At 60.8% G+C, this 23,182-nt stretch overlaps 1 protein-coding gene and 1 long non-coding RNA gene across 2 annotated transcripts in view; one reads left to right on the top strand and one right to left on the bottom strand.

Moving 5' to 3' along the window:
- PTPRS (protein tyrosine phosphatase receptor type S) overlaps positions 1-23,182 on the bottom strand; it is a 96,270-nt gene that overhangs the window by 60,148 nt on the left and 12,940 nt on the right. The window lies entirely within an intron of this gene.
- On the top strand, positions 2,950-5,041 carry LOC112666332 (uncharacterized). The gene is made up of 3 exons (XR_003140817.3): positions 2,950-3,020; positions 3,485-3,689; positions 4,443-5,041. It is a non-coding gene; the product is annotated as an uncharacterized LOC112666332 (long non-coding RNA).

Here is a 23,182-nt window from a genome sequence, read left to right as displayed (position 1 = left end):
GGGGAGGCAGCAAGAGGCCGAAGGACGAGGCAGGCCTCCGCGGCCGGGTCAGCCCCACACCCACCGCAGGCCATGCCCCGGGCGGGTCCAGGCCATGACCATAGGGATGGGTGCCACATAATGATGGGGTAAGCCCCTGTGATTCTGGCTCCCAAAATACCCAGCTGCGGTCACCTCGCCTGGCCCCAGAGAGGCCTCAGGAGAAGGCTGGGCGGGTGGCGGCCTGCTCGGGGCTCGGCGGTGGGGGTGGGGAAGCCAGGATGGGAGGGTGAGAGGGTTGGGGGTGGACACATAGTCAGACTGCAGACAGACAGACCGGACAGGAGAAGGAGGCCTGCACACAGCCAGCGGACAGGCACGGGAACCACGGACCGAGGCAGACAGACCACAGACACACCGGGAGACCAGACGTCTTCACACAGTCGGGCGACACAGAGAGGTCCACACGCACAGTCAGGCAAAGGAAACTTGCACATGGACCACAAACAGGCACAAAATCAGAGCTCGGAAACACGGGGTCAGACCACACACACACACACACACACACACACACAGGTCACCGTGGGGCGGACAATCCACACACCAGTCAGACCACAAGCACAGTGGGATCAGAGACACACGGGTCCGGGCAGAGACCACAGACCAATAGCACGACCGGATGCACACACAGGGTCGCAGTCGGGCACACAATACACACACACACACACACACACACACACACACACACATACGGGTGGGCTGCGGGCAAATACAAACGGGGCGCCGTCAGGTCAGAGGTCCACAGGGCACACAGGCACCCAGAACCCACGAAGCTCAGGCTCAGCTGTGTGCGTGCGGTCAGGCCCCAGGGACCCGCCGAGCGGTCACCGCACCGCCCCTGTACCACCCGGACAGTGAATCTGGAGGCACAAGCCAGAACCCGCCTCTAAGCACCCAGGTGGACCCGCAGGCTGACCCACTCCAGGTACGTACTCAGAAGTGGCCAGGGGGGCCAGGGGGTGCAGGTGGGGAAAGAGAAGCCCGGACACAGCCCCTTACCCCCCGCTGGTACCCCCACCTACCACCAGCCCTTTCAGGAGCGGAGGGGGCCAAAGAGGAGGAAGGTAGAGGCCCAGTGTGACCCTGCCACAACACACACAGGCAGCCGGCCCGGCCCACAGACGCACCCTTGCTGTACATCCCAGTAGGGGGCTGTGGCCCAGACCACTTGGGTCAGCAGGGCAGGCCCTCAGAGAGCCTCTGGAGAAACTGAGGCCACGCAGAAAGGCTGCAGCCCCCCCTGGGCTCAAACTCTGGGCTGCCAGGCCTACCAGGGACCCCTGCCACCACAGGGTGACCTCCTTCCCCACCTCAGCATCCTCCCCAGAGCACAGGCATGGCCGCGGCCAAGCCACCCCCCATTCCTCACACCCCAGGAGAGCCAGGGGCAGCCGCCTTCAGATCGCAGCGGCCCGTAATTACCCCCTGGCTCCCAGAACCCCTGCCTCGCAGGGCCCACGCCTTCTCAATATCTGGGCAGGATGGGGCTGATCTGGGCACAGGCTCCCTCAAATGTGCCACGCGGGCCTGCAGCAGGAGGGAATGGGCAGCGCTGGGGGTTCTGGGGGCCTGGACAGGGGCCTGGATGGGACAATGGGGATTGGGGGGTGGGGGTGGGGGTGGGACCAGACTCGAGGAAGAGAGGCTCGCACACCCCAGGCACAGAAGAGAAATAGGTCCTGGGTCTGCCCAAGAGACCGAGGCAGGCCCCTGCAGAGCCCCTGAGGAGGCCCCGGAGCCCCTGCCCCACTATCACCCACCCGGACCAATGCAGCCACGTCCTCCTCTTGCCCCCACAGTCTGTCTTCTGCTGAAGCCTGAATCAGATGCCACATTCCTCTGCCCAGAGCACTCCAGAGCTCCCCCTACCCTGGGATAAAAGCCCAAGCCCTCCCCTGACCCCCCACCCCTGCTCCAGCCACACAGGCTTCTGTTCTTCCAATATGCCAGGCAGGGTCCTGCCCCAGGGCCTTTCCATATGCTGCGCCCTCTGCACAGATTTAATATTATATGGCTGCGAATGGAAGGGTGAATGGGATCAGGGAGGGTGTCTCCGCACAAGGAGCAACAGGAGGAAGGGCAGGACGCAGTACCCAGAGATCCTGGGAGAGAGATCAGGGCAGAGACGTAGGTATGGACTGGACCCACAGGGCATCAAGGAGCCCTAGGCAGCTCTGCACTGGGAGGGGCCTGGCTGGGTAGGCCCTGGCCAAGCCGCCTCCCTGCACCTCTTGCACCAAAGCAGCCTGAACCACTACCCCTGCCACTGCCAAGAAAGGTAAACTGAGGCAGGCGCACTGGGGCCACGTGATGCAGCAATCCCCGATTTCCTAGAAGGTGTGGCCACTAACAACGGAGCAGCCACCTGCGGGAGTTGCAGAGGGTAACCTGGATGGCAAATGAGGCTGGGCTTCGGGAAGATGGGGGAGGGGGGTGAATGACCTCTGGACCTGGACCCCAGGGCCAAGGAGGGTCCCCCACCCGCCCGGCCATCAGTGACAGAGCAGGTGTGGAACTGCCCCCCCTCCCCATTTGTTCCCAGCAGCCAGCCGGAGGCAGATGCTCCCTTTCATAGATGACAAAACTGAAGCTCACAGAGGAGTAGGGACTCGCCCAAGGCCCCCAGCTGGGTGGGACCTTGGGTCCAGAGCCCGCTCCCCATCACACGACCATGTCCTTTTCTGGCCTCTGTGAACGCAGGGGAGTGGGCGATCCTCTCTGGGCTCAATACAGCCTGCTGGGCGGCCTCTGGGGGCTCGGAGGCCTTGATAACTGGAGTAGGAAGAGGCGAGCTCGCCAGTCGCCAGGGCGTGGGTCACGAGATCCCGGAGCCAGCCCTGTGTACCCACGCGGCGCAGGAAGCATAAAGGGGCAATTATGACCCAAGACCAGGCAGCAAATAGGCTCTGTGTCACCCGCACGAGACACTGTCTCCTGAGGCCTGAGGACACCCTGCTGCCTCTCCCTGTCCCCACCTCAAGGTCTGTCCTACCCTAGGGGGGCCAGGGGCTCATGGGAGCACCCTGACCCCCAGGGACTGCCATAGCCCAGGAGGGGGAAGGGAAGGCTGGTGACGTTGGCTGTGGGTCTTAGGGAAAAGCCCCCCATCCTGCACAACCTTCCATCCCCCACGCCCCCCGCCCAGGCCCACAGATCCTTTTCCAAGGCAGACCTTCAAGGGCAGGACCCAGGCTTCTAGGCTTGCTGGACTCCTGTGTCCCCAGAATGTCAAGGAAGGTCCAAGCTCCAGCTCTGTGGTCACCAGCGGGCTCCAAAGAGCTCCAGCCAAGCCCTCCCCGCCTTGGTGCCCCCCACCCACCCACGGATAGGGCTCCGGGTGGGGCCGAGTGAGGCCAGCCGTGCCAACCTTCCGAGAATGCGCTAACACCACCCCAGAGTTCCGCCTCTAAGTAACTAAAGATTTGTACTGGGTGCTGTCCCCAAGGGTCCCCGCAGCCGGGAGTGGACAGGAGGTGTGGATGGGCAGCCAGGCCCAGTCCCACGGGGCGGAATCGGTTAATGCCAGCCAGGTGCCCCCACTGTGTGCGGAGTCCTCTTCAGTGCTCCCCACCCGTCCTCCTATTTGACAGACGAAGTGAGCTCGGTGAGGTGCAGCTGCCCGGTGAGGGGCAGGCAGCGCGGGGGGCCGGGTAAGATCTGAGGCCAGAGACCCGCTCTCAATCAACCTCCTAAGTGCCCGGGCTGCCAGGCTCGCCTCTACCCGCCAGCTCCCTGGAGGAGCCTGAGATGCCAAGACCTGGTGCCCTCCTGCCCACTCACACCCTGCAGGGCTCCCAGCTCCTGTGCCCGGCATCTGGGCCTCCCCTTGCTACCTGGTCCCACAGTTCACTGTAGTTCCCGAGAAGCACTGCTGTGCCTTGGGCCTCTGGGCCTTTATGAACACGGGTGCCCCCACCAGGTGCCCCCTTCCAGCTGGTCCACCTGTGGACTATCCCCCAAGGCACAGCCACAGATCTCCCCTGCCCTAGACTGAATCTGGACCCCCATCCCTTCCTTAGCCCAGCCCTGACCCGCCACTCTGGGGCTGGGAGTGGCCACGTGACTGTGGCCCTCCTCTGCCCTCAAACATCCCATGGCTCCCACCAACGTTCGCGAGAATCCAGCCTCCTAACCTCAGCCTTCAGAACCGCTGACCCCACCATGCTGCACCCCCAGCACCTCACTTGCCCGACTGGCGCCTCTACTCACTCCCCCTCTGGCTCACATGGGGGAGGACTACTTGCTATTCCTTCTACCCAGCATACCTTTCCTCATCCCCCGCCCCCCAAATATGGCCTTCACGCTCATCCGTTGTCGCCTCTTCCAAGATACCCTCCTGGGTGTCTCAGGCTGGATCAGGGCCCCCTCAGGGCTCCCCTTACACCCTGTGTCTCCCGTCACAGGTCGGTCATCCTCCAAGACGGTAGCTTCCTCCCCACCCTGGGGTCGCGGCAAGGCCCCTACATATATCAGACACCTACTGTGTGCCCAGCCCCACTTGGCACTTTATGCACATCATTCTCGTGGTCACATCCATTTCAGAGGGGTAAACTGAGGCCAGAAGGAGACACCACAAGCAGGGGAGGTCAACAAGGACACGGCCTCCAGCTGGAACTTACATCTGCTCTGAGGGTCTGCTGGATCCAGCCTTAGGGGATGGAGACAGAGACGAGGCTCAGGACAGAGCAGGACTCGGGGGGCCGGGACCCCTAGCCAGGAAGTCACAGGAAGCCCAGGACTCTGAAGGCAACAACGGGGGTGCTGAGCCATGAGTCCGGTGGGCGATGACGGGGACTGAGGCATGGAGCTTAGGGCCGCAGCGGGGAGCTGGGAGGTGGGAGCCAGTGCACTTGCCCTGATTCCCAGGCTTATTAACCCCCCCCCCCAGGAAGGTATAGCATGAACCTGGGATCCTCAAACCCCAGGGGTACAGGGGCAAATAAAAAGAGGGAAACTTTTGTGAGTTCGGTGGGGAGGGGTGGCCGCGAACAGGGCTCCCAACCCCAGCGCCTCATCCCGCATCCCGCATCCCGCTTCCCGCTCCCCGGCGGAAGGAGGCCGAAGCCCCCATCAGGGCGCCCCTGGGCTGGCAGAGGGCTGCCCGGGGCTGGCTCCGCCCCCAGGGTGGGGGAGGAGGTCGGGCTGGGGGCCAGGCGGGGGAGGGGACCCCGCGGAGCATAACGGTCCGGAGTTTCCCCGAGTCCCGGCGCCCCGCCTGGACGGGTGCGGTGGGGGCGCCGCGCAGGAGCGGGCTGCAGCCGCCTGGAGGCCCAAGCGCCCGAGCGCGGGGGTGGGGAGCGCGGGGGTCCCCCTCCCGGCAGCCTGGGGGAGGGCGAGGACGGGGACAAAGCGCGGGGCCTCGGGGCTCGGGGCTCGGGCGCACTCACCCCGCGGCTCCCGGCTCGCAGATCGGCCCGGGCCCCCTCCCCGGCCCGCGGCGGCCCGGCCCTGGGTCCGCCCGAGCGGGAGCGCGGCGCAGCGAGGACTCGGGAGAGGCCGCGGCCCAGGAGCTCGGCCGGGGGCGGGGCGCGGCGGGGCGGGGCGGGGCCTGCGGGCGGGGCGGGGCGGCCGGGCGGGCGGGGAGGGGGCGCGGGGCGGGGCGGGGCGGGGCCGGAAGCGGGGCGCGGGGCGCGGGCCGCGGGGAGGGCCGCGGGGGTCCGGGGGGAGGGAGCCTCGGGTGCAGGCTGGGGGCGCGCAGCTGTGTTCCCGCACCGCGCACACACCTGCGGGGGTCGGAGCCCGGGGGGCAGAGCCCAGGATCCCCCACCCCCACCCCACCCCCCGCTTTGTAAGGCGGACCCCGGAGGGAGCCCCTACCCCGCTCCCACTGCTCTTCCAGGCACCGCTCGTGGCCATGGCAACGGATGAAGGGGCAGGATGCCGGACACAGCGGCAGAGGGCTCCCCACACACACCCGGGGACAGGAGGTCAGACGAGGGGCAGAAGGATGCCCTCGCAGCCCCCCAGGGTGGGGGCGGGGTGCGGGCACAGAGAAGCCTCCCTCGCCCTCCCCCTCGCCCTCCCCCTCCCCGCCGCGAGCCCCGCAGGGTCTGGGAGGATGGACGGGGGCTCCACGCGGGGGCTCCCGCACCCGCCACAGCCCTGACGAGGGGCGGGGAGTGCACGCAGGGCCCGATTGGAAACAGATGGGGTCACCGTGCCAGGTCCCAGACACCCGGGGGGGGGGGGCGAGGAGGAGGGGCGGCCCCACCCACACAGGCAGCCAATCCCGGCCCGCGCTGCCGCCCCGTGCGGCTTTGAAAGCTCCCGGGGCGGGCGAGGCGGGGAAGGCGGAGGCCCAGCGGGTCCGGGGGCCCGGGAAGCGGTCAAGGGGGGCCGGGGACCCTGATGGAGGCCCGGCGGCTGCCGCAGGGGGTCGGCCTCCCCATCGGCTCCCCTCTGCGGCGAGAATGCTTCGGGTGCCACCACGGGGGCTTGGGTGAAGCCCGTAACCCACATGTGGTCGGCTCCCAGTGTCCGCCCCGCGGTGAGCGCGCTCCCGCCACCCCGCCGTCACCCCCACTTTGCAAAGGAAAGGGAGGAGGAACACAGAGAACATGACCTGCTCAAGGTCAGGCAGCACAGGGATTCGAACCAACGTTTGCCTGGGTCTCGAGGCTGAGCCCTTTCCCACAATGCTGCGGGCGGCGGGAGCCCAAAAATAACAAACCACTAAAATTTTAAGCCCCTGGGGATAAGGCGGTGCAGGAGACAGACAGGCCCCGCCCTCCCGAAGCTGGCTGCCCAGCGAGCGAGCTGGGGTGAGGGGCACACAGGCAGCACAGGCGACCAGGGACAACCCACTCCCCGCGGTGGCCCCTTGCCCGTCACCCACTCCCCACCTTCCCCCCCATCCTCACCAGGTGAGCCGCCCCTTCGGAGTCCTGTGCCTCAGTTTCTCGCTCTACAAAGCGGAGCATCTAATCCCACCGCCAGCAGCACTGGGGAGGCCCGTGCTGGGGTCCCCAAGGCGCTGGGCACACAGCAGGTGCTCTGGCGTGTGTGGGCGCCGACCTTCCACCTGCCGCTTTCATGAGGGACACAGGGTGGGTCCTGCTAAAGGGACGCTCCCACCTCTCTCGGCCCCAGCCCCAGCCCTGGGAGGCACGCAGTAGGTGCTTCAGGTGGGATGCCTGGCGCCCCAGCGCCACATAGGACATACGGGGTGTCCCGCTGTCGACATGGGGGTGGATTCTGGCAGCAAAACGCCCCCCAGCTGAGCAAGGCACAAGGCGGGTCCCCGGGAAACGCCACCGGGAGTGAAGTAGGGGCTCCGCCTGCACCTGCATGCTGACGGCCCAGGCACAGGGCTCCTGAAGACCTTGGTCTGAATCCAGGCACTCTCCCATGTGATCTCGAGCAAGAGCCTGTACCTCCCCCGGTCTCAGTTTCCCCATCTGTAATATAAGCCATCCATCAGGCCCTCGATGATTCCAGTTGTCAGACGCCTAAGGCTGTGTGACCTGGGGCAAAAGTGCCTGAGGACCTGCCCCCCCCTCCCCAACTGGCCCTGCCCCATCTGGGCCTCTTGCCCATGTCTCCCTGGAGATGACCTCTTGCCTCCATGTAGTCGTGCTGACCACAGCCACCTCCACGGTCGGGGTGGGGAGTTCTGGGGCAGGAGGCCTGGACCTGGCCTGTCCCCGCCGGGTGCCCCATCTGCACAGCGCCCCATACATCTGTCACCACGGCTCTGATCACCCCACACGTTCCCTGCCTGGTCAGGGGTCCGCCTCTCCCCCCAGACTGTGACCTCAGAGGGCACGGCTGGAACTGTACCTGTCTGGGGCGGAGCACATCCCCAGCACCGGGCCTGATGGCACACAGTAGGCTCTCAGCAAACATGTACATAAGTGGCCAGGACCCTCCTCACCCAGGAGAGCCCTCGGCGGAGCTTATTCTCCCCCCAGAGGGCCGCACTGTGTGGCACCCTGGTGCTGCAGCCATTTTCACCCACGTTGTTTCTCAAAAAACCTCCTTGAACCCCTACTGTGTGCCAGGTGGGGCTGAGGCCCTGGGCACAGAGCAGTGACGAAGGCTGGCAGGGATCCCCGCCCTGACGGAGCCGACACGCCAGTGCGGGCCACAGATGGGCAAAGAGAGAAATAAAACCCAGGGTGGGTCCGTTGGTGGTAAGGGCTACAGAGATGAACAAAGTGTGTGGGTGTGCGGGGGGGGGGGGGGGGGGGATGTTGGCCGAGGTGGGATGTGAGGCTAAAGAGGGAGCGTGGGGGGTGAGGAGGTGACATCTGAGACCTGAAAGAGCGGAGAGAACAGGAAGCAGGTACGGGTGTCTGGGAGGAGCACTCCAGGCAAGGGCACAGGACCCGCCTGGCACCGACAGAGGAGGAGGGTGGGACCCGGCCCAGTGCTCAACGGGGCTCCCTGGTGGCTGCTGCAAGGGGGACAGGTGGGGGGGCAGGGGCGGGGAGCTGGGGACCAGAGAGGAGGTGACACTACTGGCTCAGCCTGGCGAACAGGGGACTGTGGGGCAGGTGCAGGCAGAGAAACAGGGCATATGGTAAAGAGGGGAGGACTCGAGTCTTCCCGCCCCCGGGACACCTCGCAGGTTAGGCCGGCCCAGTCCTACAAGACCTACCTGACCGTGTCCCCCACCGGTGCCCCCGGGGGCTGGTTCTGGGAGCCCCCCGACGGCGCGGCTCGTGTGTCCTCTGTATACACCCAGAAGGCAGCTGCCCTTGGGGAGGAGCATGGGGCCACATCACGTCAGCGCCCGCAGCTGGGACATTTGGGGCTTTTTTTTTTTTTTTCAAAATAACTTTTCGTCTAATTATAAAATAGGCGCGTGCAGCAGAAAATTAGGGGAAATCAGCATAAAGAAGAAAATAAAAATTGCCCACAATCCACCCCTCGCCCGGAGGGAGAGAAACCGGTGGCATGTGGTCATTTTCATTCAACCTGCTGCCACCAGTTACTGAGCGCCTACTGTGTGTGGGGCTGCTGAAGACACGACGGGCGGCCTGCCAGAGCCAGCTCCTACCCCTGGGCCCAGCCCCGGCCCTGGCCTGCCCTCGCGGGACTCACAGACAAGTGGGGGTGTGGGGGGATGGACACCCACGCAGAAACACTGTCCTTACATAAGGCCGGGCAGTTACAGGAGATGCCAGAAAGAAAATAAGATTTGCTATAAGGCTCCGAGAGCCCGGAGAGGTCTGAGAGGGGATATCTCCGACAGTCTGGATGGAGCAAGCACACCAGACGGACAAAGACCCATGGGAAGAGAGTTTGGGATGGGAGGAACAGCAAGTACAAAGGTCCTGGGGCTGGCTGACTGACCTAGTGAACCTAGCGCAAGTGCGCTCTGTTCTTTTGCCCACAGGGGATCGATATCATGAGCCTGTCTGCCCAGAGAGTTTAATCCGTCCCCCCCGCCCCCGCCACCGCACCCCTCGCGAACAACAGGAAGGGGAGAAGGGGCCACCACAGACGAAGCTGTGGCTCCCCCCTGCTGGCCGGTAACGTCCAAGCAAAGGATGACTCCGGTGGGATGTTGTTGGGCCCAGAGATGGATGCAGGCAAGACTGCACACCTGGGGCAGGACCCCCAGGCCCAGCCATCCCCCCACCCCACACCCCTCAAGCTGTCCGACCTCCCTCACATTTGTGGCCAAAATTTGTAAAACTTTGGGACCCCTGAGTGGCTTAGTGGTGGAGCGTCTGCCTTGGGCTCAGGGCGTGATCCCGGGGTCCTGGGATGGAGTCCTACATTGGGTTCCCCACAGGGACCTGCTTCTCCCTCTGCCTGTGTCTCTCGCATGAATAAATAAAATCTTTTTAAAAAATCATAAAAGTTTTATTTAGGGGCCAGCAGCAAACTGCACATCCTTTGCTTCCAGAGCAAGAGCGAGAGAGAATGAGACAGAGAGAAACTGGTTGGGCAGCTTTCTCCCTTCTCCGAGCCCTAGGACTCCTCCGCCCCAGGGGGTTGCCCAACAGCCCCTCCCGCCCAGCGTGGCATTCAGGGCCTGGGGCCGTGAGCGTGTGCCGACCGGCCAGAAGCCCGCCTCACCCACGCTCATGCCCGCTCCCGGCGCCACGTCTGCCTGCCAGATACTCCGTGGCAGGCGGATGGCCCACCGCAGGCACGCCCTGGCTCCCCGCTGCCTCCTTCACCTGCTGGTTACCCCGCCCCACCCCTGCCGTCCTTCCCTCCTGGACAAACCTAGGATGGCTTCAGGTGTGGCTGGATCCAGCCAAGCTGTTCCTCCCACGGCCTCCCCTTCTCAGCGGATGGCAGCTCCGTCCCTCCAAGGGCTTGGGCTAGAGGTCGGGGGCCAGCCCCGACTTCTCTTCTTTCCTCGCCCCCACATAGCACGCATCTGGAAGTGCTCTCAAGCTTCCCTCCTGAACTTCTTGGGAATTTGTCCATCTTTCTCCACGCACCCTTCCCACCCAGCCCCCCCCACCCCTGTTACCTCCAGCTCCGGCCTTCGCTCCCCCACAACCACCACCAGAGAGCATGTGTGAGCACGAGTCAGGTTCAAAAGGCTCCAGGACCAGTGCAGCCCCAGGGCCTTTGCACATGTTCAGTCCAGCTGGAACATCTCCAGATTTTCATGGCTGTCTCCTTCTCACCACTCAGGTCTCCCTCAAACATCACCTCCTCAGAGATGCCCTCCTTAATCCCTCCAGCTCACATAGTACGCCTGTCATCCTCAATCATTTGTTGTTGTTGTTTTTCTCTTTTGACACTTATTTTCATCAGAAGGCATTGCTTGTTTACTATCTCCACTGTCCAATATGGGAGCCATTACCCAAATGTGACTGGTTAAATTAAAAAATGAGATTCAGGGACCCCTGGGTGGCTCAGCGGTTGAGCATCTGCCTTCAGCTCAGGTTGTGATCCCGGGGTCCTGGGATCGAGTCCAGCATCGGGCTCCTGGGATTGAGTCCCACATCAGGCTCCCCACAGAGAGCCTGCTTCTCCCTCCTCCTGTGTCTCTGCCTCTCTCTCTCATTAATTAATTAATTAATTAATTAATTAATTAATTTAAAAAACGAGATTCAGGGACCCCTGGGTGGCTCAGCAGTTGAGCATCTGCCTTCAGCTCAGGTTGTGATCCCGGGGTCCTGGGATCGAGTCCCGCATCGGGCTCCCCACGGGGAGCCTGCTTCTCCCTCTGCCTGTGTCTCTGCCTCTCTCTCTCTCTATCATAAATAATAAATAAATAAATAAAATATTTTTTTATTCATAAGAGACACAGAGAGAGAGAGAGGCAGAGACACAGGCAGAGGGAGAAGCAGGCTCCATGCACCGGGAGCCCAACGTGGGATTCGATCCCGGGTCTCCAGGATCGCGCCCTGGGCCAAAGGCAGGCGCCAAACCACTGCGCCACCCAGGGATCCCAATAAAAAAATATTTAAACAAAACAAAAGAAAATGAGATTCAGTAAAATTCAAAACGCAGGTCCTGGGTCACACTGGCCATGTTTCCAGCCTGGCTCACGCCACGGCACGGGGGCGCGCAGACAGAGCACCTGTCTGTCATCACAGGAAGTTCTGTGGGGCTCTGCAGGGGGTGGCGGTGGGGGGGGGGGAGGGAGGGCTGGGCCCCAGAGCCTGGCACACAGTAGGCGCTCAGTAAATGCCCTCTAAATGAATGAATGAATGAATGGCTTACGAAACTTGGTGAGGCCTGGAGGGGTGACTGGCGGGGGCGGGGGGCGCGGGGCAGAGGTCGGCAGGCACCATCTGGAGCCAGAAGCCCACGCACCTGCGCTTCGAACCTGGGCCCACCTGGCTTACAAGCCAGGCACCCACGAGGGGCCGCCGCTCCAGCCCCAAGGGCCTCCCGACCACAGCCGGCCTCCACTTGGCCTCCCACTTGGCCTCCCACTTGGCCTCCCGGGCGCCAGGCTGCTGACTCAGCTAGAAGGCGGCAGGAGGAGGGGTCCCCCTGCCAGCCCCAGGCCTCTCTGGGCTGGAGCCCCGCCAGGGCCCATCTCCCACCTCAAACCTTCACGGATCTGGCTGCGTCCTCTTCTGCGAGGTGCCTCCGCACTCGCCAGGTCCCCAGGGAGGACGCGCCCGGTGTTCCCCCCCACCACCGCCCCCAAAATCCTCCTCTCCTTGTTCACAACTCCTGCCACATCCCCCAAATCCCTCATTAAATCTTTCATTCAACTGGCTCATGCCTCTCCCTTAAACTAATTTACTTTAGAAAGTAACTCCATAATGCAGGGCTCTAACTGCCAAGCCCTGAAAGTCGCCAGAAAGGAGGAAAAAAAAATGTTACAATGAAAACATGTCCCCGGTTCTTCCATCTTCCCTGGATACTGTTGCTAAAGCCAGAGGCCCGATGGTTATAAAGAGACTGGCAGGTGTTGGCGGTGAAGATCACCCTGCGCCCAACTGAGCCTTTCTCCTTGAACTGTCACCAAACGAAAGGGGAGTCATCGTTGTCGCTGGTCTGTGAGGCCAGATGCCTCCTCCCTATCAGCCTCCCCCTAGAACAGCCTCTGTTTGGGGTGTATCTCCCATTTGCTCTGCCCACCCCCCCACCCCCCCGAATGCTACGTGGCCTCGAACAAGGCTTTGCTGTTCTCTGGGCCTGTTTTCCCACCTGCGTAGGGGCGGGAGGGGTGTTCCGGTGCCTGGGGCTGAGCTGTGTGGGTTCAGGGCTTCTGTAAGATCATGGAAACCGAGGCAGCCCTTGACGGACTCCCCTCGTGAAGGTGGGACCCGGTGTGTCAACCTCCCAGGATTCGAGGGGGAGTAAAGAGGAAGTTCGGGGCAGCGGGCACAGCATGTGCAAAGGCCCCAAGGCACAAGTGGGCGCACTCCGTTCTAGGGAAAGAGGGGGCTGCTCCAGCTGGGAAACAGGGTTTTCGGGGCACCAGGTGGAGCGTGTCACCTGAAGATGGAACGTTCTCCGTCTCCACACACACTCCTGCATCTGTAGAGGACCTGCTGTATACCCGGCTCCCAGAGGCTGAGCACTAGGGAAGGGACCACAGGATGACCCAGGCAGCCCCCGCCCAACCCCAGGGAGTTCACCTGCGGCGGCAGGCTTCAGGGAGGAGGTGACAGATCTCAGACGTGAAGGAAAAGGCAAAACCAGGAGAGGAAGGGTGAGCAGAACTGAGAAGAATGGGAGAGGCGGGAATAGGGACTTTGGGCCAAGTCGCAGCCGACAGGTGAGAAGCCAAGTAGAGAAGCCAGAAGGACCAGGCACCTGCTACAGGGCGGGGGGGGGGGGGGGGGGGGGGGGGCAGCAGTGCTGGCTCTCTGCTGGGTGCATTCCACGGCCGGCACAACCTCTCTGGGGGCAGCTCCCAGCTCCGACGCTGGGAGACCAGGAGAAGGGGACATGTTTGGACAGGGGTCTGCATGAGGATCCCGCCCCACCTCCCCAAGCCCTAGAGATGCCTACTGAGCACCGACTATGCGCAACGCCCTGCAAAGGGAGCCAGGCTCACAGGAGAGGCTTGCCGAGTGCACACGTCCCCGAATCCCCTCCAAGACTGGGCTTTCGGTTTCATTATTCTCCCACTTTCCAGTTGGAGAAACTGAGGCACGGGAGTGGGGCCCCAATTCTCACCACTCACAACTGGCACAGCTGGGGGATTTGAACCCAATCTGGTTCTCAACTTCTCCCACCAGCGCTCTGGGGCTCAGTTTCCCCTCCAGTGCTGAGATTCACAGCATCCCTAACGGAGCCCACCTGCGACTAAGCAGCCTACATGTGTGCAGGGGCTGGCTGCCACTTGGAGCCATAAGGACAGACCACGATATTATTTTTATTTTTATATTTATTTTTATTATTAATTATTCACCAGCAGCGGCCTCTGGCAAGCAGTGCTCATCAGGAGCAGTGACGGGAGAGCCATAGGCATCCGTGAGTGGCTCTGCAAGTGTCTCGGGAGGTCTCACCACCAGGCCTTTGGGCTCCGTGTCCATCAGCCAGGAACACTTTTCCCCCAGAAACGTCCCAATCTCCCTCCCTCACCACCGCTAACACTTTTCCCCCAGAAACGTCCCAATCTCCCTCCCTCACCACCGCTATTCAAGCAAGGACTTCCCAGATCCCTTCTTTAAAATTCTGCGCCCCCTGCACCCACCCCGGCACTCCCCCTTCCCTTTCCCTGAATTTTTTTTTTTCCCTAGAGCAACACAACACCCCCTGACATCTGATGTGGGATTTTTTTTTCTTTCTCCTTCTTCTGCGCTTTGTTTATTCTCTTCATGTCCCCAACTGGAGTGCTAGCTGCAAGAGGGCAGGAAATTTGTTTTTTAAAATTCTTCCTGCCTGGCACGGAGAGCAGCTGGCACGCCGCAGACACATACATTTGTGGAGGGGAGGAAGGGAGAGTCCCTCCTCTCTGCCCCGAGAAGCCACCCCTGCTGTGGGTTTGTGCCAGTCTCTGCATAGCTCTGCCGTGAAGTCACGGAGCAGAGGTAACTCTGCTCTCCTGTTTGGGTCGTGTCCCGGGGAGCACTTCTTTCACATGACACCTCTTATCTTCTGAGCCCACACATCCCCAGACTCTTTTGTTGTTGTTGTTTCACCTGCTATGTCATCTTCCCTCACAAAGCTGTGCCCCGTTAGCCCCATCCCCTATTGATGGACACTTAGGTTGGCTTCATTTTTTTTTCCCCCCTCAACCTCACCCAATGCTTCCCAAGCTCTCGGGGAAGCAGGTTTCTTTCTGGATGCTGAGGGGAGTGGGGCTGGAAAGCAGGGAGCTGTGCACGCCCTTTGGGCCTGCTAACACCACCTCCAGGAACTTATCCCACAGACACATTCCCGTGAAATGACGCGCATAGAAAATCCCGCGGCAAACAACCTAAAGCAACCTAAGCACTCATCGATGGGGGATTGGTTAAATATAGAACAAGGGACCAAAGAACGACAGGCAAGTTTAGTATCTCTTAGTGTTATGAGATCAGTACAGCAGCTGTGAAAAGGAATGGGGAAGCCAGATGCACAATTATGAAATTACTTTTAAGATGCTAGATTTTTAAGTGGCGCAGAAACACACACACACACACACACACACACACACACACGCACGCACCAAGGTACAGAAACACAAGGTGTTTAAAACATGCTACCGATTGGTTAGACAAAGGGACGTGCATCTATCCGCCCACCAAACGCTCCCAGATCTCCAGATAACCGCACTGTCCACAACGGCAGCCGGGAGCTGCATGTGGCTGCTTATACTTCGATGCAATAAAATGTAAAATTCGAGTCCACGGCTACGCGGGCCACAATTCAGCTGCTCCCATTTCAACAGCACATGCACATTAGAAAATGCCGGGAGAGGGGATCCCTGGGTGGCTCAGCGGTTTAGCACCTGCCTTTGGCCCAGGGTGCGATCCTGGAGTCCCGGGATCGAGTCCCATGTCGGGCTCCCTGCATGGAGCCTGCTTCTCCCTCCTCCTGTGTCTCTGCCTTTCTCTCTCTCTGTGTCTATCATAAGTAAATAAATAAATCTTAAAAAAAAAAAAAAAAGAAAGAAAATGCTGGGAGGGGACACTTCTATGGTGACACGCGTCATAGTGGCCCACACAGACGGGCAACAGGGCAGGCGGTGCGAACTACAAGCCACAGGCCCACACGGCCCACCGGCTGTTTGTATAAATAAAGTTTTATTGGCACACGGCCACACCCAGTCATTCCCCTGCACAATCGGGCTGCCTTCACGCCACTGGGGCAGGGTTGAGCAGTATTGATGGACACCTCCTGCCCACAGAGGAGCTCAGAAAAGATTTACTATCTGCCCCTTTACAAAATGTCTGCGGACCCCTGGTTCTAGCAGGAGGCTGGTGGTGGCTGCTTCCAGGGAAGGAGGGGAAGAGAACTGAGGATCCGGGGGGGGGGGGGGGGGGGGGCGGTGGAGGACTTCCCCCTCTGCGCATTCTTCTCTAGGTCCTCGATTATGTCCCACATGTATGCGTTATCTGGCCAGAAAAATAAATTAAAAAGAAAAGATGTTTCCCTTTTTTTTTTTTTTTTTTTTTTTTTTTTTTAGAAAAGATGTTTCAAAGAGGGGACGCTTATTTGGTCTCCCATCGGTGGCGCCCGGAGGGCATGAGCCTGCTGCCCGGACCTCCCTGGATATTACAAAAGCTTCAGACGTGACTTCGCCGGGTGATTGGATAAGACATGGGATCTTATTATTTTAATTTGCATCTCCTGGGCAAGAGATGGGGAACCTTTAAAATGCGGATAAAGGGCAGCCTGGGCGGCTCAGTGGTTTAGCACTGCCTTCAGCCCAGGGCCTGATCCTGGAGACCTGGGATCAAGTCCCACATCGGGGTCCCCCCAGGGTGTCTGCTTCTCCCTCTGCCTGTGTCTCTGCCTCTCTCTCTGTGTCTCTCATGAATAAATAAAATCTTTAAATAAAATAAAAGATGGATAAGTGCGTGTCTTACTTAGTCATCAGCCATGAGCCCCCAGACTCTGAAAGGGTAGCATCCACCTCAGCATCCCCAGCACCCAGAGCACCCACATGGGGCCATGCAAACAGTCAGAGCCCAATAAATGTATGCTGAGTGGAGGAAGGGCTGCGGACCCAAGCCTTGGGGCACGAGGCACCACAGGGCCTGGGGTCACCAAGGATGGCAATGGGCACTGAATGCCAAGCCAAGCTTCCCGGAGGCGGTGACCCCCATGGATCCAAGCCTTTCGGGGGGGCCCTGCACTCAGCCATGGGGGAGGGGGGCACGGCCAAGGGGGGTGGGGGCGACCGCAGGCTCCAGGCTGGGAGCAGGATTATATATTCATCAGAATCTTAAACAAAAGCCCCGCAGCCGCCTGTCAGCCAGGCTCTGGCTTTTATGGTAATCGGCGATGAATTACCCACAATGCCCGGCCAAGCGCAAGTGGTTCTTGGCCCAGATCCTAAACTAATTTTTATATGTTCGTGTGTATATAATTTTGCTTGCTCCCTCCCATTCCTCGTCCATCATTAGCGGGAGTGTGGGGGGAGGGGCAGGGGCAGAGGAAACCCTGGGTTTAAGGGGGAGGGGGGGCTCCCCGAGACCCCGGTCCCCCGAGCCCGCCTGGCACCAGGCCCCGAGCGCGCGGAGGCGGGAGGTGAGTGCCAAGCTGGAGCCTGGGGGGCCTAGAAACCACCAAGAGCCCAAGCTGGCAGCCCTGGGGGTGGGACAGAGGGGGAGGGAGCGGGGGGAGCCTCATGTCCCTGGGGCGCAGGGGAGCTGGGGTTGGCGCTCTGAGCACTGAGCCTGTGCCTTGCCACGGCCCTGAGCCACCACCTCCAGGAGGCTCACCCCAGCGCCTCCAGGAAGAGCCTGCCCCTTTGCCTTCTGGGAACTCTACGGGGGGTCAGTAACAGGGGTGCCCAGGCCCGCCCCTCCCATCCTTGTGGATGCTGGGGCCATCACCTTGGATCCCACTCAACCCCACCCTGGGTCCACTGCTTGGCCAGATCCACTAGTTCTTCTAAAAAAACTTTTCCAGATCCACCCTCTTCCCCTGTCCTCTCCATCTGGGCCCCTGCCCGTCACCCCTCACCTGGACAAATTCGGCACCCTGCCCTTCCTGTCTCTGACACCTCTCCCCGCCCCCCCCCCCAGCAACCCCCAGAGGGCACCATGAGCCCCTGAGCCAGGTCCACCCTCTGCCCACAGCCCTCCAGGGCTCCCACCTCCCTCGGGGTAAAAGCCCCGTCCCTCCAGTGATCCCCATGGCCCTGCAGGACCTGCCCCGTCCCCTCCACCCCCCTCCACCCCGAGCTCACTCTGCTCCGGCCACAGGGCCCCCTTGTGCTCCTCCAATGAACCAGGCCTGCTGCTGTCACAGGGCCTTTGCAAAGGCTGTTCCCTCTCCCAGGAACACTTTTCCCCCAGAACTCCACACAGTTCACTCCCTTACTTCCTGCCAGTTTTACTGAATTGTCACCACTCTGGAAAGGCAGTTAAAATAACCCCCCCTTTTTCTTTTAAATATTTTATTTATTTATTCATGAGACACAGAGAGAGAGAGGCAGAGACACAGGCAGAGGGAAAAGCAGGCTCCCTGCGGGGAGCCCGATACAGGACTCGATCCCGGGACCCCGGGTCACGCCTTGAGCCGAAGGCAGAGGCTCAACTGCTGAGCCACCCAGGTGCCCCTAAAATAACCCCTCCTATCACCTCTGCCCTTCCCCGGCTTCATTTTCTTAAACTTTTCATCAGTTTGTTAAAAGCATCGCATCCAGGCTAAGGCCCTAGTTAAACAGTTAATCATCTATTTATTTGTTTCCTGTCCTCCCCCCGCTATGCCCCATGCTATGCTCCACAAGGGCAGGGCTTTGGGCTCTGTCTTCTTCACCACGCTGGTCCCGGCACGTGGCTCAGGGCCCGGCATACAGAAGGTGCTCAATAAATACCCACTGGTGAACGTCCCAGAAAGACACGGCGATGGTTCTCAACGCCCAAAAGCTCCTGTCAGGGCCTGGGGGAAAGTCTGGGATCCGAAGCCATGCGGTCCCCTGAGCAAGACGGGCTCCGCAGAACAGCCACATGGCGCGGTCTGCCTTCCCCGTCCCCTCGAGGGGAAGCTGGTGGCTCTCTGGAGGGTGACCAGGCGACGAGCCCAAGCCAAGGCTATGGGGTGCCCTCCGTGGGGAGCCTCACTCACACTCGTGCTCCAAGCCCATGTGGGAGCAGGTGCGTCTCGTGGGAATGGAGGGGAGGGAGAGACAGTGAAGACCAGGTCCAGCTGCCAGGCAAGAAGGATCTATCTCCCCAACCCTGGTTCCGACCCTGCACGCAGGGTCTGTGGGTGACAGAGCACGACCCGGGACCACAGGTGTGGGATGGGTGGAAAGGGGGATGGGGGACTGCGGACCTGCACTCACTAACCCGAGAACGGGAGAGCGGTAACACTCGCTGGGGTTCAAGGCCGCGGACTGTGTCGGGCACTGTTCAAAGCGCTGCACCCCTAAGACCTCACCTCGTGCTCTCGACTTAACAGACGAGGAAACAGCGTCAAGAGAGGTCGGGCCACTCGCTCAAGGTCACGGGCTGGAGGTGGCAGAGGGAGGTACGGGCTGGCCGCGTCGGCTGGCGGCCAAGCCCAACACTTGGCACACAGTAGGTGCCCATTAAATGCCACGGAGCCACCCAAGGACACAAAGCCGGCAGGGGCAGGGCTGCGCCCAGGTGGAGACGGCAGGAGGCAGGCAGGCAGCCGTCAGTCGGGCGACCGTGGGGGCGAAGGGGCGTGGGCTGGAGCACAGCGCGCCAACGCGCGGGGACGGGGGCATCGGGGAGCGAGGCGGCTGGCCTGGCCGAGAACAATTGGCCGCCACTCCCGTTTCCTCCTGTGACAGGTGGGCGCCGAGCCAGGGGCGGCAGGGACCGCCCCACCTGTCACCTGTCACCCACGATGTGTTCATCAAGTGCGGGGAGCGAATGTCACAACCATCCGGGGTAGCTGGCAGGAGGGATGCAGGCGGGCGCCGCCTGGGTTGGGCGGAGAGAGCTGGCACAAGGTCAGTGTGGCCTCTGGCACAAGTGTTCTCCTCCTCTGCCTCAGTTGGACCAACTCATCAGTCCACCTGCATCTGTGCAGTCCAAGGCCACGGGGTTCTGACGTGAATTCGGTCCATGCTCTGCTCCCTGCTCACCGTGTAAACTTCAGCAAGTCACTGCCCTTCTGTGGACTTCAGTCTTCCGGTCTGTGAAGTGGGAGTTGTCGCCCCCTCACCCGGGACCACCTTCCTTCCCAAGCCACAGACTTTAGATTCAGAGCAACGTGAGCCTGAACCGTGGCTTAACCTCCTCAGAGCTGTGTGGTCGCAGGCATGTGGTTGGAGCAACCTGGGTCTGCTTTTGTCATCTGGTTTGTTTCATTTTTAAGATTTTATTTATTTATTCATGAGAGACACACAGAGAGAAGCAGAGACACAGGCAGAGGGAGACACAGGGGAGCTCGATGCAGGACTCGATCCCAGGACCCCGGGGTCACGCCCTGAGCCCAAGGGAGAGACTCAACCACTGAGCCACCAGGTGGCCCTGCTTTTGTCATCTGTGAAAAATGCCTGTGTGACTCCCTGGATCAAGCCATGCCTGAAGCTATTCTAATATCAGTCTTCTCAGACATATAAGCCAATTGCTTCATCCACTTTTTTAATAAAATGCACTTGATGATGGGGCCTCATCAGGAGCGAGACAGAGAGCTGAGGATAAGAAAGAAATCTCAGGGAGCCTGCTTCTCCCTCTGCCTGTGTCTCTGCCTCTTTCTCTGTGTCTCTCGTGAATAGATAAGTAAAATCTTTTTTTTCTTTTTTTTTAAGATTTTATTTATCTATTCATGAGAGACACAGAGAGAGAGAGAGAAGCAGAGACACAGGCAGAGGGAGAAGCAGGCTCCACACAGGGAGCCTGATGTGGGACTCGATCCCGGGACTCCCAGATCATGCCCTGGGCCGAAGGCAGGTGCTAAAATGCTGAGCCACAGGGGGGGATCCTAAATCTTAAAAAAAAAAAAAAAAAAAGACACATAGGTTCTGACCATTTTTTCCTCCCAAACTAGGTACATAAATGGAAAGTGTCCCTAAAGCAGGTTCAACTTGAAACCCCTCTGCGTCCCCAAGCCTGGCTCTTTTGAGTTCCTGTGTGGCCCAGACTGGGCTGGTCGGGGTTCTGCACGCAGCACGAGCCCCCGTCTCCGTGCTTCCAAGCCCCAGAGCCCAGCATCATTCTGTGGACGACCCCCTGAGCTCTCGCACCCACCCTCGCTGCTGTTGGCACACACTTTGGGGGTGGCGGGGGTCAGGGCGGCACTGACCACTGTGCCTACAACAGCCCAGTACTCAGCAGGCGTGCAACATACGTTACGGGTCTGAACCAGCCAGCAGCTGAGCCCGATTTCATAGGGAGATGAGAGTTGGGGGACATTGGGCAACAGCCAGAGAACACAAACTCACACAAGCCTTTCAACGCACGTGGTCAAATCTGTAAGTGAGGGAAGAGCGACAGCTGCTAAGTGCCTGGGAAGGAACCTTGCTGCTCCTCCCATGAACAAGGCTCGGTTCCGCCCCAGGGCCTTTGCATGGACAGTGTCATCTTCCCAGACCATTTGTCCCCCACATATCTGCTTGGTTCCCTCCCATGCCTCCATCAGGGCTTTCTGTCAAACTGTCACGTCCTCGGCGAAGCTGTCCCTACAACCCCGCTTAAAATGACAACCCTCTCCCCTTCACTCCCAAACCCCCATTTCTTCTGGTCTTCTTGGATCACCACCTGACACGACAAGGATTTTATGTTGCTCATTGTGTCTCCCTGACCGGACCTGGGGTCCCACAGAGGCACGTGCTTTGTCCCCTGCCGGGTCCCGGGGAGAGCCCGGCCCCCAGGAGGTAGGCGTCCAAGCAACCTGCCCAGACAACCAAGGGCACTGATATGAGGGAGGCAGCGGCCACAGCTGAAACCGGCCGCTGGGCCTCCAGGGCTGGCAGCGGAAGCTTCCACGCCTCCTCCCGGGGGGCCCTTCCTGTCCCCAGTTCTGAACCCTCCCTGGACGCTGCCCCCCTGCCCTTTCCTGAGCCGCCAGCCCTGGTCTGTGCCAGCCGGCAGCCCAACACCTGCTGAGCAAACGCAGGAAGCAGAGGCGGCCGGCTGGGCACGTCCCTCCGGCTGGTGTAATCCCAGCCCCGGTGGGCGGGAGGCCCCAGAGCTGGAGCCAGGACCCTGAGGCCAAGCCTGCAGACAGGCTAGAGAAGGGTCCGGCTCCCTGACCCCGCCCCCCACAGAGCCAGAGTGCACGGGGCCTGAAGTCCATACAAGTTGCCTGAGGTCTGTGCAAGGAGCCTGAGGTCCGTGCAAGGAGCCCGCTGCCTGTGCAAAGGGCGTGAAGTCCATGCAAGGGGCCTGAGGTCCGTGCAGGGAGCCTGATGTCCATGCAAGGGGCCTGAGGACCATACAAGGGACCTGAAGTCTGTGCAAGGAGCCTAATGTCCATGCAAGGGGCCTGAGATCCATACAAGAGGCCTGAGATCTGTACAAGGGGCCTGCTGCCTGTGCAAAGGGCCTGATTCCGTGAAGGGAACTGCTGCCTGTGCAAGGGGCCTGAAGTCCGTGCAAGGGGCTTGATGCCCGTGGACGGGGCCTGCTGCCTGTGCGAGGGGACTGAAGTCCGTGCAAGGGGCCTGATGCACATGCAAGGGGCCTGATGCCCGTGGATGGGGCCTGAAGTCCATACAAGGGGCCTGCTGCCCGTGCAAGGGGCCCAATGCCCATGCAAGGGGCCTGAGGTTCGGTGGATGCACGCACTACTCAAGTGCCACATGCCCCCCACTCAGGCCCCAGTGCCACCCTAGGGCTTCACCCTCAGGGACACCTCGGGTGCTCCTAAGGACCCCGGGAGGACAGGGTCACCAGTTTCTCCTACTCTACAGAGGAAGACCCTGAGCCAGAAGAGGCGAAGTCACAGCAAGTGGGAGGCAGCTGGGCCCCAAGCCCAGGCTACTTGGTCTCAGAGTCCGGTTTTCAGCTATGGTCCCCGAGGTCCGGGTCAGCAACAAGAGTAAACGTGGCAGGAAAGTGTCTGTGGCGTCCCGGAGCATCTGCTGCATGCTCAGCCCGGAGGCGAGGGGAGCAGCGGAGGAGGCTCCTCTCCCGCTGCCTCCTGACACACAAACTGGTGCCTTTGGGCCCATTTTAAGGATGAGGAAAACCGAGTCCCTGCGGGAGGAAACGGTTTCCTGAAGGTTCCCGGGAAGTGGCAGGCCCAGAGGTGCTGCTCCATCCGCTCCATCCTTCCCTCAGAGGGGTGGCGGCGCTCACTCCATGGGGATCGAGTGTCGTAAGGAGCTTGGCTCACGTCTCGAGGAAACCCAGTGGGCCAGGCCCCAGAGGGCAATCTTCATGCGTCTCATTTGCAGAAAGATAAACTGAGGCTCGGAGAGATTCGGCCATCTGCCTAAGCCCCGAGATGTCCCCATTTCGCAGGCAGGTAAACCAAGGCTCAGGCAAGTCCCACCCTTTGACCGAACCCTGACTGGTCCCATTTCCAAACAAGTAAACCGAGGCTCAGAGAAGTCCGACCACTTGCCCAAGGTCACACAGCCAGCCAGCAAGAGGGAAGGCACTGGGACTCCAACGTGGGGCTTCCCAGCCAGATTTGGAACTGCAGGCCCCACAAACCAGATGCCACCCCCCCCCACCCC

The sequence above is a fragment of the Canis lupus genome, chromosome 20 (genome assembly GCF_003254725.2).
Source record: "Canis lupus dingo isolate Sandy chromosome 20, ASM325472v2, whole genome shotgun sequence".
Classification (NCBI taxonomy): Eukaryota; Metazoa; Chordata; class Mammalia; order Carnivora; family Canidae; genus Canis; species Canis lupus.
Note: the sequence above shows the minus strand (reverse complement) of the source record. Positions and strands in the feature narration are given on the sequence as shown.